The sequence below is a fragment of the Equus caballus genome, chromosome 19 (genome assembly GCF_041296265.1).
Source record: "Equus caballus isolate H_3958 breed thoroughbred chromosome 19, TB-T2T, whole genome shotgun sequence".
NCBI classification, from domain to species: Eukaryota; Metazoa; Chordata; class Mammalia; order Perissodactyla; family Equidae; genus Equus; species Equus caballus.
The window spans coordinates 35,059,492-35,077,478 of NC_091702.1; the positions used below are offsets into that span (position 1 = coordinate 35,059,492).

General features: G+C 44.7%; 1 protein-coding gene across 24 annotated transcripts in view; it reads left to right on the forward strand.

Annotated features, from left to right (window-relative positions):
- ST6GAL1 (ST6 beta-galactoside alpha-2,6-sialyltransferase 1) overlaps positions 1-17,987 on the forward strand; it is a 113,361-nt gene that overhangs the window by 44,842 nt on the left and 50,532 nt on the right. Inside the window, exons 1-3 of one of the 24 annotated variants that reach the window (XM_070243451.1) lie at positions 14,313-14,492; positions 14,607-14,822; positions 15,291-15,485. The exons of 20 other annotated variants lie outside the window; for them this stretch is intronic. The gene's annotated coding sequence lies outside the window, so the exon portion shown is untranslated. Of the gene's footprint in view, positions 1-14,297; positions 14,493-14,606; positions 14,823-15,290; positions 15,486-17,987 lie in introns of those variants that run through there. 3 more of the 24 variants (XR_011429124.1, XM_001499558.5, XR_011429121.1) reach the window with 3 other exon arrangements.

Here is a 17,987-nt window from a genome sequence, read left to right on the forward strand (position 1 = left end):
CCATAGGCAATATAGGCAGTTTATTCTACAAAGAGCTTGACCATCCTCCCTGCCAACACACACATGGTTTTTCCTGCCTTTCTTAGCTTTTATCACCAGCAGTTTCCGTCAGCCATCACCCCCTAGCAGAACTCTATTTCAGTTCCATGATTTAGCCCTGATAAAGGCAAGTTATCTTGGCCTCCTCTGCCCTAAGCTCCAGTGAGAATTTGGACCCAGTGTTTTCACTTGTCACTTTAGGCTGTTTGCCAGAGTTTGTGGAAAAAGGCCTGTATTATTAATGCCCTTGCTGGGAACAGCTGCGCCCTGCCAGCTTGTCATGCGAGCCCTCTGAAAAGCCCCGGGCTACAAGACCCACAGCTCTCTGGGGCCCACAGCTCTCCAGTGGGAAATATGATCCTATCCTACAGAAACTGCCAACTCGGAAGGCACTGGTCAGGTCTCACCTAGGAATTCACAGCAGCCCAGTGAGTATCTTGTTGGGCTGATTCCATCCTGGTGTCGTAGTGGGACCCGCTATTTATGGAGGTCTTTTAGTCTGATGTCCCCCTCCCCCAGAAGACAAAAATGAGGATATTAATAATCAGTTTAATATTGAGAGACCCATTATTCCTTGTGTGGACACTATGCTGGCCACTTGAAATAAATTAATCCTCAGAACTAGTCTTTGGGGTGGGGCTTATCTCTATTTGATAGATGAGAAAATAGCCCCCAAGAGATCAAGTGAATTACCCAAGGTCATGCAGGGAGCAAAGGGTGGGGGTGGGATTTGAACTCAGGTTGATCTCACGCTCCTTTCGTGACATTGTGAGCCACTAGACACAAAATATTTCCCCGGCTCCCCTTCAGGTTGTCCTTGCAGCTGGTCCCAACTCCTCCATCTTTCATCTTTGTCTCTTTCCAGCACTCTGAAAACATTTCCTGGAGCTTGGTATTCCAGTGGGTACTTGACTAGAGTTCAATATCAGCCAGACCAGAGGTTGGGGAGTAAGATGGTGGGGCTGCAGGCCAGACCTGGGATGAGGAAAAATGGTCTCTGGCACCTTCTCCATCAACTGACATGTCTCCTTTTCACCTCTTCATGCCTCATCAAAGCTCCTTTTTGGTGCCAGGAGCTCAACAATGAGTTTAGAGAAAATAATCCAATAACGTCCGTTGCATGCTTAGCAAACCTCCACCAGTCCCAGTTTCTTGCAGGACAAACTGGAACTAGAAACACTTATGTCTGGAGCAGATAATCCAGTTGAACCCCGTTTCCCATCGCTGCAGCCCTTATAGCCTCACAGCTTCCCATGGCTCATGGTTGGCCCTCAATAACTATTAGTGGTAAGTATTATGGTATGAATTGATTGAAAGGATATCTTATTATGCAACCATTTTCATCTTTTGAAAGTTCATTAGTCTTAGAACTAGATCTTCAAGATAGAAGTCAAGAGAAGTAGATTCTGGGTCAGTGAATCTATATTCTAAAACTCTACATTTAGAACAATCTGCAAATGGAATGAGTTGCCCTCAAAGGTCCCTGTTGCTTGTAGTCAACAGTAGGTGACACCACATATCAGGTGTGCTGGTGGAGGGGTCGGTTCTTCAAGGACCCAGTGCTGGATCAGAGTCTGCCTTATGCATGCACTGAGAAGGCCCTCGGCATGTTAAGGTTCCAGCAGAGGTGGAGTGGAGCAGCTATGCAAAGTCGGGAAGGATCCCAACCTGGGGAGGGAAAGCAGGAAGGAGGGATGGCAGGGGCCGAAGTGAGTAGATATTTTGGGGCCACCGCTCCCTGCTTTGTGTCCTGGGCAACCTGTACTGCAGTCTCCTCAGTAGCTTCTGAGCCTCTAGACTTCCAGTTCTGTCACCAGGGTGCTGAGCACTTTGTGTTCCTCAGGGACTGATGATGGGCAGATGTCTTTCTATCTCTTATCAGTATCCCTTGGTCTTCCTTGTCTTTGTTTTTAAGTTCTCAAGGTGCATCCTGTGAGCATGGAAATTATAGAATGTATTCGGGGAATTTTGTCCCATTGGAACCCAGAGAAAGGGTTGACTGCTACCCTGGTCCATTAACCTTGTGTTTCCAACCTCAGCCTGGATGACAAAACTCAGCACAAGCTTTCTTATAGACTGAGAGCAATCCATCTATAAGACCCTGATAGAAGCTGAAGGAAACCTACTGAATGATTGCCTTGGCTACTTCCATTCTAAGACCCATGATAATCACTGCCACTTTGAACACTGATTGTGTGCTGGGTGTTTTACATATCTTGTTTAATCCTCCTAATAACCCTATGATGTAGTTAACACTATCCCTGTTTTACAGATTAATAAACTGAAGCCTAGAGAATTCAACTAAGTCGCCCTAGGTGACAGAGCTAACAAGCAATGGAGTTGGACTTCAAACCTAGATCTACGTGACTCACAAATTAAAACTTAATGTGCCCATATTATTTTGCCTCATTGGAATAATAGGAAGTTTTGCTTCCCTGGATGAGGAAGAAACTTAAGGATTGGTCACTCTGACTGGTGGTAGAAAGCCAAGCTATGTATAGAGTGTATCAAAGGGATGGCAGCTCCTACATTCACATTTGAAGTCATCCCTAACCCTTATTAATGTGAATAACCGTGACCTTCCTCAAGTCATCTTTTGGTGATTGCAGCAGAGACGGATTTCTGCTTACTGCTGACTCTCACTGAGGCTCCAATAATGCTAAGAATGGTGGCTGACTATGTTGGGGAACATATGTTTACAACAGGCTGGGGCTCTGTGGCCAGGATGTTGAGGGCGAGGAATTTGACTGGTCTTGAGGAGTGATGACAGCTGGGAAGATGAAGTGAGAGGAAAGGAGTGTGAGCTGCGCACCACTTAATCAACCTTGAGCTTGAGATCAAAGAGTACCTGTGTGTATTAACCTGGATAAGGAGACCCTCTGAGGCCCCATCTCTGTCTGCCAACACAAGGAGATTGCATCTTCTGGTATATAGATCTGATGTGTTAGGGAAACAAAAATCCTCCAAGACTGGCAGAGGGATTTGAGGGCTTTCTCCAACTCAAGCTTTATGTTCTGTAACCATGAATAGACCTTAGTTTTTGGTTTTATATCACTTGCATACTCATGTTAAGATGGAGGGTCCTCCCCTTTTTGATTGCCTGTCTGTCGTCTCTTCTTCCAGCAGCTCCTCTGGGCTTCAGTTTGAGCTGCACCTCTCACATGCTGCCATTTCTCTCCTCTGTTATCCCTGACCGCTGACAAAGCCCCAGTGGCCTGCCTCACTTCTCCACCTTCTGTTCAAAAACCCTGCTCACATCTCCTTTCCTTTTTGAAGGCTTCTGGCTGTAGCCAGCCATTCCCCTAACAGTCCCCATCTTCATTTCTAACTCTAGCCAAGATGCTGGTCTTTTTCTTGGAGCTCCTTGTGTAAATGTGGTCAATATTATGTAGCTTGCTCTTTCGTTATAGAGATCTCCTTAGATTTATGAAGCTAATTTGTTTTCTGCCTCAGGTGTACTGTTTGTTTCTCAAAACTCCTTGAGGGCATGGACTGTAGTTTATGTGGAGGTAGTGATGATTATATTTTAATTTCAGTGTCTAGCAGGTAATAGGTAGCCAATAAAATTGTTTTTTTCATTTCTTCAAATGATGTTTGTTAGATACTGACCAGGGTCTGGGCACTGGACACAGGCATTAGGTATACGGAGCTAATTATTACTTGGTGGTTGAAATGTTTACAGTTTTAAGGGAAGACAGACAGGTAGCAAATTAAACTTAGATTTTAATTTCATTTGAGCTATAGTTGAGGCTTAAGTAAAATTTATTGAGAGCTCAGATGAGAAATAATGGGAAAAGAGAAATGGAGACAGATAAAAGAAATGTTTTGAGCGTAGAAATAGTAGAACTTTGTTTCCTATTTAGTTTGATTCAAAACCTTTTAAGGGCTTGTTCTAGGGGCAATGAGGTGCCCGGATGAACAAGTAATCCAGAGCTCTCAGGGTGAAGGATGAGTTAAATATGGGGCAAGAAAGAAGGAAAAGTTGAAGATACCAAGCTTTGCAAGACAGTAGGAGACGGAGAGGGTGCGGGAGAGGATAATAGTTATTAACACACATAGGCTGCTTGTTACTACGTACAGGGTCATTCACATGAATTGCCTCATTTTTTCCTCCTTATAACCCTAAGGGGTAGGTCCTGTTATTTTCTCCATTTTCCAGGTGAAGAAACATGCTCAGAGCGGTGGAGTAACTAGTTTAAGATCACATAGCTGGGAATTGGTGGAGTCAGGTTTAAACCCAGGAGCTCTTGCTCCACAGTAAACACCCATGCAGCTGGGTGGAGAAAAACTCAAGCAGCTGATCAAGAACTTCCAAAGGGCCCTCGGTGCTGATAACTCCCCCATGTATACCTCCAGCCTGGACCTTTCTCCTGACCTCTATGATTTCCTACCAGGCTACCTATTTAACACTCCACTCAACAGTCTAATCTCAAACTCAGAATACCCAAAACTAGACTCCTGATCTCTTCCCCTCCAGATCTCTCTTCTCTCATCTTCCCCTTTCTGTTGAAAGCAGCATCATCCTTTCAGCTGCCTGGGCCCCAAACTTTGGAATCATCCTTGACCCTTTCTTTCACACCCACAGCCAATCATCAAGCTTGATTTTCGAAGGATGTGTAAAATATATCCACTTCTCACCACCTCTCCTGCAACTACCTGGTCCAAGCCATGAGCATCTTTCACTGGGATCACTCCAGTGACCTCCTGATGGTCTGCCTGCTTCTACCCTTGACCCCTATTCCCGTCCCCCCAGGGCACCCTGAGCAGTCCTAGTGACATTGAATTGGATCAGGTTGCTCCTTTGCTTAAACCCTTGCAGTAGCTCCCATTTTACTCAGAGTAAGAGCCAAAGTCCTTACCGTGACCTGTAAGGCCCCACCTGATCTCCATCCTCTGTAACCCATTGTCTCTGTTCCTCTCCAAGCCCCTCTCCTTGTACCCTCCTCTTGGTCCTTTCCTTCCAGCCAGCTCACACCAGCGCACTCCCGTCTTGGGTCTTTGCACAGAGTATTGCAGGTCTCACTCCTTCACCACCTTTTATTCTTTGCTCAAATGTCTCCTCCTCAATGAGGCTGATTCTGACTGGCCTTGTAAAAATGGAAACCTGCCTCCACCCAGCACTTCTGATCCTCCCCGTCCAGTACTCTGCTCTGCTCTGTTTCCCATCACACTTAGCATCTTCTAAGATGCTAAGTAATTTACTTACTGCATTTACTCATTGTGTCTCACTCTGCTACAATGTAAAGCTCTAAGGGTAGTGATTCTCCTCTGATTTACTGTTGTATTCCAAGTACTAAGACTTATGCTGAGCACATAGTGGTTTTGTGTTATGTAGTGGGAATGAGTAGAGTGTAAAGTTTCCATATAGGTGTCCAGTTAAAAAAATTCTTTTTGAAAATGAGGTAGTCTAGAGTCTGGGGGAGATGCCAGAGGGGACTGGACATGTGGATGCAGGAATTGTCTGCATGGAAGGGGGCACAGAATTGAGGGGAGCCTACTGCTGCGGCTGAACTGGGAATGTGGACATTTCAGGCAGGAAGCTGGCCACCAGAGGAAGCTGAGATGGGGAGGGAGGAGGGGAACTGGGAGGACACCTCTCAGACATTAGAAGGAGGAAAGCCAGAGAGGCCACCCTGAGGTAGGGACTAGAGAGGAGTCTTTAGATGTTGCAACTAGAAATTCAATTTCAGTGGAATGATGTGGGCTGACTTCAATTATTTGAGGAACAAGTGGAAAGTGGGAAGTGTAAGCAACTTAATAGGCCCTGCCATAAAGAAAGAGAGGTCAGGTTGTTATTTGAGGAAGTGACTTATTTGGGGGATTTTTTTTAGCTATAAAAAATCTCCCGGGTGTGGGCGGGTGGGTGGAGGTGGGGAAGTGCACAGTAAGTGAATACCACGCAGACTGGCAAATGGAACTTGTGCAAATTATATCTGGTCCCTGGCAAAGAGTTGTTACTGAGTCTAAGCCCCTTGCACGGTGCCTGACACACAGTAGGTCCACAATGAATGTTTATTGAATACGACATAAAATACATAGAATTTAGTGACAGGTCACTGTATCAACAGCAACAAAAGAACAAAAATGTCTAATGTAGAGAGACTACTTTTTGAACACTGACTATTGCCTAGTGGCATTTCTTCCCCACTTGTGGTTTTGAGCAGCTGTATGTGGCTGTATTTTGGTTTCCTCTTTATGGCACAGTGGTTTTAACAGGTAAATTTTCAAGTGACTGGAGTGACTAGAATGACCTTTTACTCTCGAGTTCTGTACAGATGTAAGGGACATGATGGTATCTTGGTCCGTTTGGGCTGCTATAACAAAATACCAGACTGGGTAGCCTATAAACAACAGAAATGTATTTCTCACAGTTCTGGAGCCTGGAAAGGCTGAGATCAAGGTGCCAGCATGGTGGCCCCCTGGTGAGGGCCCACTTCCTCCTTCATAGCTGGCACCTTCTTGCTGTGTCCTCACTTGGTGGAAGGGTCAGTAGAGCTCTGTGGCATCTCTTTTATAAGAGCACTAATCCCATTCATGAGGGCTCCACCCTCATGATCTAATCATCCCAAAGGCCCCCCCCCCCCCCCCCCCCCCCCCCCCACCGCCAATCCCTTCACCTCTGCGGATTAGGATTTCAAGCACAAACATTCAGACCATAGCAGATGGTAAGTCCAGGGAAACAAGGCGAACAAAAGAGTTGGCCAGGGGAGCAGAAAGACCACTCTCCATCAGAGCCTGCTGTTGAACCAGCTCCATCTCACACCAAGTCATGCCACCTCCCTGGGAACTGGATTTAAAATGATCTTAGTTTTCTTTCAGTTTTATAAATAGAATCATGTCAGGAAAGGAAGAAATAAAAAACCCATGACTTGCAAAATATATCAAGAACCAAAGTCTTTGTTCTTTTTCTTTTTAAAACAAGTGATATGTGAAGAATGCAGGCAGAATTTCCTGATTCTGGCAAATGACATAAAGTTCATGGAGGCCCTGGGAGAAAGCAGAATGGTTCGACTCCTATTTTGCTCCTTCCTGCTCTGAAAAGAGGCAGATTTGCAGACTGCATAGGAAAGAATGAAATAAAAAATCCCTAATATTTATTAAGTATCCTGTGTGCCTGGAACTATGCTGGGCATATGTGTACCCTACACCCATCCTTCTTAGGTAAAAGGCATTAGATCACTGTTTAATGGAACCTACCCAGGGCCACACAGCCAACAAATGGGAGAGAGGAGCCCATGGCTAGAGAGGAATGAATAGAAGAAATGTAGCTGCTTGAAGTCAGCCCGAGTCCCTAGCATCCAGCACAGTGTCTTATTCTCAGGAAAATCTTGAGAAATATTTATCAAAAGGAGTTGGTTGGTTGAGTGAATTACCAGGGCCCTGAGGAAACTTGCAAATATTTTTGCTGAAGTGCTACTGGAGGTCTTCAGTGCCTTCTGGAGGATGGGAGAAACCCAGGGAGAGAGAGATATTTAAATTTTAGGGAGAGATAATTACAAACCTTCAGCACGAGGCCAAAACTGAGATGAGCTATGTAAAATGCACAGCACATGGTAGTACTCAATAAGTGAGAACTGTGATACTTAAGGGAGTTATTAATTATTGTTAAATAAATCCCCGCTGCTTCTCCTCGCCCTGGGACACGAGACACGGAGTTCTACGAGCTGAGTCTTTCAATTTGAGGCTCCTATGGAAAGCACTGGAGCTTTTCTACATCCATAATGTCTTATTACATAAGATAAGATCTTTCCCAGTTGGCAGACCTACCCAGCCTCTGGTACCTCAGTTTAGCTGCTCTTTGTGATGTCTGCACAATGAAACGCACATGGCCCCATAACCTGTATTTTACCATCCCAAGTATCCCCTCAAGGGCTAGACATTTTTGGGTGATCCTAAAACAGAGAGGAACTTTAATTTATGTCGATGATGATGATAATGAACTTAGAACTCTTCTATCAGGCAGTGAACATCTCTATCCCCAATAACTGAGGATTTATAATCTTATAAACAAATGGAAAATGCAGACTGGGTGGTAGTTCAGTTGGTTTAAACGTAGTGCTTCTGTAACTGTCCCTAAAGAATGCTAACTTGTGTCACTCCACAGCATAGTGCCTATTCTCAGCTCTAACCTGTGATTTAGAGGGGTACGTAGAGAGGGCTTGCTGATCACGTTTACGGATGCTGTAAAGCCAGGAGGGGTAGCAAATGTTGTACGTGCCACGGTCAAGGCTCTCCATAAGTTCCACAGGCTAGCAGAGGGACTGAGTGTAGAAAGATAGAACACAGCAGGATATATAGAAGATAAAATGTGAGCTCCAAATACCAATGGCTCCAGTAAGGCAGCCGGGAGGTATGGCTAGAGAGTAGGACTCAAAAGGCTACGGGAGCTTGATTTCGCTGCATGCTCCACTAAGTGAGAGTCAGTATGAGGCTGAAAAGAACTAACCAGAAACTGAACTTTTGCATTGTAGCGGTGTCGTCAGTTTCCTCTTCCACCCTAGTTGGCCACACCCGGAAACTGTGTTTAGTTCTTTTAAGAGTGATGTGGACAAATGAGAGTAGGCTAGGAGGCAAGTGAACAGAGAGGTTAGGGGGTTCAGAAACTGTTACCTGAGGAATGGTTCAAAGACTGAGAATGTTTAGTTTGAAAAAAAAGAAGGTTTAGGAGGGTATGACAAACTTAAAGGATTATTTTATGGAAAAAAGAACAGACATTTGTTTATCCCTGGAGCGTAGAATTAGAACCTGCAGGTGGAAGCTGAGGGGTGTGGGGATGAGTTCAGTCCAATGTCAGGAAAAAGTTTGTCGTAATTAACATCTGGCTGTCTGGGGACAGGCCGCCTCAGAAGAGGAGGATCATGATTACATGTGTGAAAGTAGGTGCTGGCTGGCCAGCCCCTTTTTGTTGCTATTGAATGGGGAATTTGTTCATCAGGTGGTGGGTTGATCACCTGACTGTCCACTAAGGTCTTTTCCAGCTGGGAGGGTGTGTTGCGAGGCCTCGGAGAGCATTTAGGCCCCACACATCGTGCACAAGGGAACCCGGATAACAACGTTGGTGATCTGATGGGAGGCCGCAGTGTAGATGGCTTGAGCTTTGGACAAAGAGCTAATGATTCAAATCTTCCTGTATTTGACTTTCTCTGCAATTAATAGAAAATTAGAGTCCCAAAGTGCCTACGAGGTAGCATGTACTATTTGAAAAATAACAGCATAACTACTGGGCCCTTGAATTTGAGTGTCTTCTCCCACAGGATCCCAGGGACCTTGAGGACCTGCTGATGTCCTCCTAGCACTGTTCCAGCTGTCCAAATCCTACACATCCTTCCACGTCCAGGTCCAACCTTATTTCTTCACAGGAAGCCTTCCCTTACCCACCCTTATCTGTAGGGGCGGTCTTGCCTCCATGTGCGGTAGGCATGGGCTTTGGGGTTAGATGAGTTGGGTTTGAATCCCAGCTCTGTACTAGGTGCACAACCTTGGGCAAGGGGCTTAGCTCTTCATGTAAAGATACTCACCTTTATCTACAAAATGCAGGTGCATCTACCTTGCAGTGTTGTTATGATAATTGGAGAGAGACAAACTGCCAACATGGTACGAGGCACAAGGTTCATGGTCAGTCAATGGTGTTGATATTTATGATGGTTATTGATAGGCATCAGGCTCGAGAGCTGTATTCAGTCTACTCCAAGGATGGTTACCTGGAATGAAGAATTCCCTGGCCAGGGACTGTTGCAAGTGGAGTGAGGTTTACCAGCATCACCTTCTCCAGTCATTCTCTCTTAAACCATTGTTGTCCTTTCCTACAGCTTGGTCTTTTCTGATTTCCTCTAAAAAAATTTAAATAAATAATATAAACCAGATCCTGGCTTTATCTGGATCCGGCTCACTCAGATACTAGTTCCAGAGAGTTCTGCATCACTGCCTGTCATGGTTGCCTGTTTCCCACCTTCTCCATCCCTGCTTCTAGGTCACCTGCAAATAGCTGGGCAGGGTTCACAGTATTGACATGAATCACCTCGCCAGGCTCCTACCCCGTTAACCTAGTGGTAACTAATTGACTAGTTCTTTCTTTTTCTCATGTGGTCAAGACCTTTCGATTGAATTAATTTATAATAAAGGATAGGCAGGTAGGACCTAGCCAGTTGCCCTCTCCTGGACTTGCTATGATTTGACTTTGCAGTCAGGCCAGGCATTTGTACTCTGGGTGAGTGTGATTCTCCTTATAGGCACCTCGTTCATGATGCATTCATTCAGGGCACGCAGAAGTCATTGCTTAGGACCCAGCCTGTACCTAGCAGTGTGGTAGGTTCATGGGCCTCAGAGTGACTCAGAGGACTAGAGTGTTCCTGAGCTCTGGAAGATCACGCCCTCGTAGAGGAGATAGACATAGAAACTGTGAGGGGGTGCTGGGATTGCGTCTGTACAGGGAGCTGGGGGAGATGGGGGCCCTAATCAGACTGGGGGTCAGGGAGACTTTGGCTCCTTCACTAAGTTACCTTATAGTCAACACCTTCTTTATGTCAGATCAACTGGCTCTTCCCACACATATTATGTCAAAGGATGCCTGTGGCTCCTCCCTGGATGGCCTGACCTTTCACAGCGTTCCCACCCTAGGACTGTCTCCTTTGGCCTCCCCACTATCACTGATAAAGTGAATGCTCTTGTGACCTGGTTCCGTGGAAGCATGAATTAGTCACCTGATGGCCTCATCCCATACTGGACAGGGTGTGAGCTGCCCTGGTGCCTTCTGTGATGATCTGTATTCATTTCACTTCCTTTGCTCCTATCAAGGCAGGGGTTAGGGAGTTAGGGGTTAGCATTGAGCTTGTGGGCAGAAGTGAGTTCCACTGAGTCACAGAGCTTGGCCTCTTCTCATTTTCCTGCAGTAGAAGCTAGAGTGGGCTTCCATTCCCCAGCCGCCTCCCTTCCCTTCTGAGGACAGAGAGTGATCTGCCCATAATCCTTTGAGATATCAGTGGATCCCACCTATAAGCGGCCTTTTAGGTATCACTCTACCATCTCCCTCACCTGCACCTGACCTCCCATATGGCCGGATCGATTCTGAGGACAGGAACTCAGTTCCTCAAACTAAGTGCTTCAGTTTCTGCTGTGGCACCTGAGAACAGTTTCAGTATTTAGCCATAAATATCTTTTAAAATTGTAAACATAGTACATGACCATGATTTAGAACACCCACAACAAATGTTTGAGGACTACTTTCTTGAAATATAGGCAAATTTTGAATAGAAAGGCAAGTTAGACACGGTCCTTGCCCTTAAGGGGCTTACAGTCCACTATCTATCTAGGTCAGGTGGTTCCCACTGCTGGTCAGCACTTGTGAGGAGAACCCTTCCCTAAGGCCCTCCAAAACCACGCATCCCCTCTAACCCTTCCAAGGAGGATAGAGGATAGCTTCCTGTGACAGAGGATGGCTGTTTTCCTCCTTACCTGCTCCTCATGATTCCTGAAGCTGCCTATGGGCTGGGACTTGAATGTCTGTGTCCCCCACAGCATCTAGCTTGGGGTGGGGGCTCCCTTTACAGGCATTTGATAAACACCTGCATGAGGAATTGAAGTAGCAAGTTCATAAAGGCATCTATTCCAAGGTCAGTCTCCCTCTGGGGTCCCTGTGGTCCCTGCTTGACTGGCCCTTGGGCAGAGCATATCCTTTGTCAGTTCACTTTCATGAACAGCCAATCTGACTCAGCTATTAAGTTGCCATAATAAGCCAGTAGACTTGAGATCGAAAGAAAAAACACCGTCTTACAGGACCTTTTTTTTTCGGGGGGGCGGGGTGGTATGGGGTCACCTGCACTTCATTCCAAACAAAAAAGTCACTTCCTTTTCTGTTCTCTCAAGCATGTCAGATGCATCAAAGGGAAGATGAAATGATGGCTAGAGAAACTCAAAGTGAAACTAAACAGGGCTACAAACTTGCAGAAGTCATCCTACAAGATCACAGAGTGGGGATTTTTCTCTGCTTTTCACTTAGACAACTCAACAATTTTTTTTAATGTTTTAGTAATAAAGGATCTCATTCAATAACTGTGTCTTAAAGGCCTCATTTGCATGCAGGGATGGAGCATGCTAGAAAGGGTCATGGGGGGAGTGAGATTTGAATCTTTGTTCTGTCCCTTTCTAGCTGTGTGGCCTTTGGGAAATCATGCAGTTACTCTGAGCTTCAGCTTCCTCCTCTGTAAAATAATCAACCCACACTGTTATTCAGAAGATTTAAGATGAAATAGAGAAGAGCATCTAGCACAGAATAGGGGCTCAGTAAGTGACCTAATAAGAATGATGATAATGATACCAACAATTGAATACTACAGACTCTCTGCCCTCCATGTTGCTGATGGAGGTAGACATGGTTGTGCTTCCTCATCAGAGGTTGTCTTTGTGACCTGGACCACTCTGCATGCTCCTTATGGTCCACATCCTTCTATGTGTTAAGATGTGGTCATCTTCTTCCCCTAAATAGCAGCCCTAATACTGGAAGCCCAGGGAAGGTCACCTCAGGGAAGCAGCATCTGAGCACAGAGTGGCATGTCAATTCAGGTCTACAAACTCAGCACATTTTTAAAAAGGGAGAGATTGAGAAGGAAAGAGAATAACTGAAACAGTGCCCACAGGTCTGACGGCTACTCAGCTTAATTTTTATTTTATTTTATTTTTATTTATTTATTTTTTTGAGGGAGATTAGCCCTGAGCTAACATCTGCTGCCAATCCTCCTCTTTTTGCTGAGGAAGACTGGCCCTGAGCTAACATCCATGCCCATCTTCCTCTACTTTATATGTGGGACGCCTACCACAGCATGGCGTGCCAAGTGGTGCCATGTCTCCACCCGGGATCCGAACTGGTGAACCCCAGGCCACTGAAGCAGAACGTGTGCACGTAACCGCTGCACCCCTGGGCTGGCCCCCAACTCAGCTTAATTTAAGGCTTGCACAAGTTCAGGTGGAGAGACATGAAGCAGGAGTTCCTTCCGTCTCAGTGGGCTGAGTATGCTGGAAATGATCCCAGTGTTGAAATATTTGCCTTTTTCCTGCTACATGGTACTAAACTCAAGATAATGATTTCTTCTGGTACCCTGAAGAAAGAATCGTCATCTCCTCCAGGGCCGGAGGGTGACCCAGCTGTGCTGGAGTCACTGAGTGAACTTTTGCATGGTGTTCAGGGTTGTATAAACAGACTGTGTATTCTGTGTTTTATGAGTGATTCAAGGTAGGAGGACTTTCTGTGTAACTTTCATGTACTGCACGTGAATATCTGTACAAAATAAGATCTCATTTTGACTGACTTGTAATTCAGCTGTTCGTTTTTTTTTTATTTTACTGGTAAATGTTTCAATGGATATGTTTAAAAGATAGAGACTCTTTAAAAATAAAATCAATTACAATGTACTGTTATCATATTTAAATAATGAACAATTCCTTCATCATATGACGGATTTCCCCACTTGTCATATGTATGTATGTATGTGGATGTGTGTATAGATATGCATACACATATATGTATGTGCATGTATGATGTGTGTGTGTGTGTATATATATGTATGTATAATTTTTAAAACTGCTCAAATCAGGATCTAAATAAAATCCCTGTAGTTCAATAGATTGGTATGACTTTTAAAATTCTGAAAATGCTTTTAATCAGTAGTTTCCTAAAGGAGGGGGACTTTTGACCCTGGTGCTGATTTTGTAACTAACCCTTGGGTAAGGTGTAGCTCCACTGTCCATTTATGCAGAGGTGGCCACAGGCCCACAGATGCCACCTCTACATAGATTCTGATCTATTCCCATCGCTCAACTGTCCCTCTCAGAAACACCCGTCTCGCAATCTTCTGTCTAGTCATTCTTAAATGAAAATATGAACTTTTGAGATTCTTCACTTCTTTAAATATTTGAATAACAATCGGAAGGACAAGTTCAGCTGCAGAAATCTCAACTTCAGATCTTCACCCAAGAGGCTTTGTGTGTTTGCTTTTCCTGCGTCATGAGGGTAGAACATTGTGTTTTTGATAAAGTGAGAGTTTGCATCTTAGCTTAAGTGGAAATAATCTGCATCTTATTTTGGAATTAAGAAGAAACACGTTATGACATAGAGGAACGCACTCTGCCACCCACCTCATGATGCAGCTTTATGATTTTCATGCTCGTTGGCCTTGGGAGGAGGTAGATAGAGCATAGATGGTAAGAGGCTATTTCCTGGCTAAAAATAGGAACAGGATGTTTTGAGACGGGGCTCCTCCCCCCTCGCGCCTCCCCCAGCCTTTCTGTGCAAATGGCTGAGGTTTACGCACTTGCCGTGGTTAGCGCTTAAGCTCCTGAGAGCTTGTTGCACACATCCCTGAGTGGACTGAGGGCTGAGCTGGGAGAACCTGAGGTGACAAGGGCAGGAAGGCAATGGTGCTCCATCTGCAGGAAGGACCTCTCAACCAGGGCCTCTCATGGTAAGATGCATGTGGTTAGGTGGCCCATTGTACATCGTATGCTGATGTTTACCTTGAATTAAATGCCATAGCATTCCATACTCGTTCATACCTTTACACCCTTCTGTTTTGCAGATGCCTCCAAGAGTCCCTCCTGTTGGCCATTTTATGCATCTCCCCCACTGCCACCATTCTCTGCTTCTCCTGAATAAGATGCACCCTCCTCTTGGTCCCTGGTGCACTTACAGCTACTTGATTCCTCCATTATAAGCGCATTCTGTGTTTTATTGTCAGTTTTTTTGCAAGGCCATCTCCACCACTGTGCTTTGAGCTCCCTAAGCTTGACGCCTGGTACGCGGGGTGCGCCCAGTTTGTGTAGTGGTTTGAGGGGTCTGCCTGCAGCGCTCTGCTTTGGCTATGTTGGGGGGCATGTGAGAAGCAAGAGGTGTGCTCGGGAAACTTGTTTTTGGAGACATGAGACATAGAAAATAGTTAAATAACAGTACAAAATGGAAGGCAGAGGCTATCAGAGGAGGCAGGCAGGACGGCCCAGCCTCCTCACTGCGCACATTATACTACCTAATCCTGGCCTATGCATTTCCTTACAGTTTATCAAACTCTTTCACATGCCTTCTCTCGTGCCCACATCCGTGGAGGGGATATCATTACCCCCTCTTTTGTAAATGACAGAAGTATGGCTCAGAGTAGTGAAATGACATGCTAAGGGTTACCCACTTTGTAATGGGAGAACCAGGACTGGAGCTCAGTCTTCTGATTTCTAAATTTAGTTTCCTTTCAACTCTTTGTTATCTGTCTCAGGCTGGTATCCTGGGGCCTGGAAAGGAGGAGGGACTCACTTGGAACAGCAGACGTGACAGAACACTTTAGACGATGCTGACAATGCCGAGCACTCTATGTGGCCCGTGAATGAGGAGGGAAAAATAGAGAAAGAACTAACGTGGAGCAGTGTTTATGTTCAACAGAAACAGAAAGCAAGCCACAAATATGGGCTGTGTATGTAATTTTAAATTTTACGATAGTCTCATTAAAAAGGTAAAAATAAACAGATGAAATTAATTTTAATAATATATTTTATTTAACTCAATATATCCAAAATATTATTTATTTTATTATGTAATCAATATAAAAATTATTAATCCAACATCTTACATTCTTTTTTTCCATATGAAATCTTCAAATTCTGGTGTGTGTTTTATATTTACAGCACACTCTATATGAATTAGCCCCATTTCTAGGGCTGGACAGCCACATGTGGGCAGCACAGTTTTAAGCATTTTACATATTTCACATATTTCACCAATATTGCAGTACTACCTAAGAGCTGAGGAAATGAAGACCAGAGAGGTTAGGTAATTTGCCTAAGGTCACAAAGCTAGAAAGTGACCAAGCTGGATTCTGACCCAGGTCTGTCCCGCCTCTTCCGGAATCTGGTGGAAAGGAGGAAAGCAGAGCTGTGTGATCTGGCCTGGAAGGGTGGTTGAATTGAATAGGTGGAAATGAGCAGCGGCCTTGATGTTGTGATGTTACCCTGAGGGTTTGAGCTGCTGCTGGTGTTGATGGTGTTGTGTGTGTGTTGGGGAAGGAGGCCCAGGGCCAAAGTAGGGGTAGCCAATTTCCAAACTGTTGATAAATTTGCCTTTGGGGACAGTGGCTCAGAGATCCTAGGGAAATACTGTAGAGGGAACCATTGTCTTCAAATGCACATGCCAAAGTGAAGGGGGTCCTTTCACTCTGTGAGCCTCTCTGGGCCGTTCACAATACTTTCCTTTTAGAAGTTGCGTGAAGATTTAGATTATAATACGCAGAGAGAGCTCAGCTAGCCCGGCCAGTCTGTGTTCGTCCTCCCCTCGGCTAAGGCAGGAGATCCTGTGGACTCGGCCCAGTTTTATCCCTTCCCAGGAAGACTAGATATTCTAGTGGGGGAGAAACTGGACTCGAAGGGCCATGTGCCTGCCCTGTGGGCAACCAAACTGGTTCTAAGTTTATTTTTCTTGTTTTATCCACAAACATTTCAATAGCAGTAAAGATACACCTTTAAAATCTTGGCATCCTGACATGTTACTGTTCATTTTACAATGTTCCCTTGTAATCATTGTCTGTTGGTGGGGAAAAAAGTTTTTAATATAATTATAATTTTCGTGTGGATGGAATTTATTTTGTTTCTCTCCTTATCATAAGCATTTTTCCATCTTTATAGTGCATGTAGTATGTCCGTGGCTTCAGAGGATATTGCTGAATTCTGTATCATAATTTGTTTATTCCTATGGCTAGATATTTAGGTTGTTTCAAAATTTCTTGACATTATATTTGGTGCTATAGCCTGTAACCTCATGTTTGTTTCTTTTCTGTTATAATTAGATTACAAACGATAAATTTATCGCTTGTAATTATAATTCTATCAATTATAATGTTATCAATTATAATTATAAATTTAAAACTATTTCTTTATAAGAAATACGCCAGCCTTTGAATTCTAGGCCAATGTCAACCTACAAAAACAGAAACCAGTTTAAGAGACAAAGCGTTTATTTGGGATCCAAGAGTTGCAATTTGGGGAGCACAGATTCAGGTAGAAACCCAAATAGTGTCTTGATTACAGGAGAGGGGCTCAGGGATTTCATGGGAAAAAGGGAAGAAGATGAAGTAAGTTGTATTAAAGAAGAGTTCATGGGTGCTAGATGAGGTCAGGCTAGGATTGAACTTCATAGATTGGCTTGAGACCCAGTTTTCAGGCAAAAGGCTAGACTTGTCCTTCATTGATTGGTTGGCAATTCAGTCTTCAGCAAAGTCCGATTTCATCAGTCCTTACAAACAGGATATTCTTGTCCTTACTGACTTCTTGGAATGTTGGTGGTTTGGTCCAGTTTGGAAGATAAAGAAAACAAGCTGTGCAAGGCAGTTCCTCTGAAATGGCTGCTCTGGCTATACATACATTTATTTTTTTCGTGAGGAAGATTGGCCCTGAGCGAACATCTGTTGCCAATTTTCCTCTCTTTGCTTGAGGAAGATTGTCACTGAGCTAACACCTGTGCCAGTCTTCCTCCGCTTTATGTGGGATGCTGTCACAGAGTGGCTTGATAAACAGTGCTAGGTCCGCGCCCGCGATCCGGGCCTGCGGGCTGCCAAGGCGAAATGCACAAACTTAACCACTACACCACTGCGCAGGCCCTGCTCTGGCTCTATTTTAATACAGCTCCACCCATGTCATCTTTCACACCAGAAAGCTAGAAACATTTTAAAATGTATTGGTTGCTCTGAGGTACTGCTTTCATTTTCCCAGCAATGAATATATGAGCTCACCAGTTTTGCTACAAAATCACCAGTTTTGGGTATGAAGATGTCCTCAAAGTTTTGTGAAATTTAACAAAGGTAAAAATGTGCCAGGCCTTTGTGTGGACTTCCCCATGTGCCTCTTAGAACCCCACTGATGTCATTGACCAGTGGGACAGGCAAGGCCACCGCCGGTGCAGGGGCGCCTTCCTCCCAGGAGGATGG